General features: G+C 37.9%; 1 non-coding gene across 1 annotated transcript; it reads right to left on the minus strand.

The window, feature by feature from the left end:
- Positions 1–210: 210 nt before the first annotated feature.
- Positions 211–317, minus strand: LOC128286151 (small nucleolar RNA R71). The gene has a single exon (XR_008276696.1). It is a non-coding gene; the product is annotated as a small nucleolar RNA R71 (small nucleolar RNA).
- Between the last annotated feature and the right edge of the window lie 300 nt (positions 318–617).

Here is a 617-nt window from a genome sequence, read left to right on the forward strand (position 1 = left end):
AACACTCATTTAGCAAATTTTCTAGAATTCTACGACACTTTTAAGATCAATGGAGTTTTTAACGATGCCATTCGTCTTCGGTTATTTCCCTTTTCATTAAGAAATAAGGCTAAACAGTAGTTGAACTCGTTACCACGAGGGTTTATCACTACTTGGGAACAAATGACTAAAAAATTTTTGTTCAAATACTTTCTGCTAGCCAAAACGGCAAAATTGAGGAATGATATCTCTTCTTTTGTGCAGATGGATTTAGAAACTCTTTATAATGCACTGGAGAGATACAATGATCTATTGAGAAGGTGCCCTCACCATGGGTTACCTCTATGGCTGCAGGTTCAGACTTTTTACAACGATGTGAACCCCTCAACAAGACAACTGATCGATGCAGCCGTCGGTGAAACTTTAAACAACAAAACACCTGAAGAGGCTTACGGATTTATTGAAGAGATGTCACCGAATAATTATTAGTGGCAAGTCATAAGAACGAAGCTGACAAAAGTAGCTGGTGTCTTCAACCTCTACGCGGTCACTATGTTATCTAACCAAGTAGAACTTTTAAATAAAAAAGATTGATGGTTTGTATGGTTCTACTCAGGTACATCCACTGATGTGGTGTG

The sequence above is a fragment of the Gossypium arboreum genome, chromosome 12, assembly GCF_025698485.1.
Source record: "Gossypium arboreum isolate Shixiya-1 chromosome 12, ASM2569848v2, whole genome shotgun sequence".
Lineage (NCBI taxonomy): Eukaryota > Viridiplantae > Streptophyta > Magnoliopsida > Malvales > Malvaceae > Gossypium > Gossypium arboreum.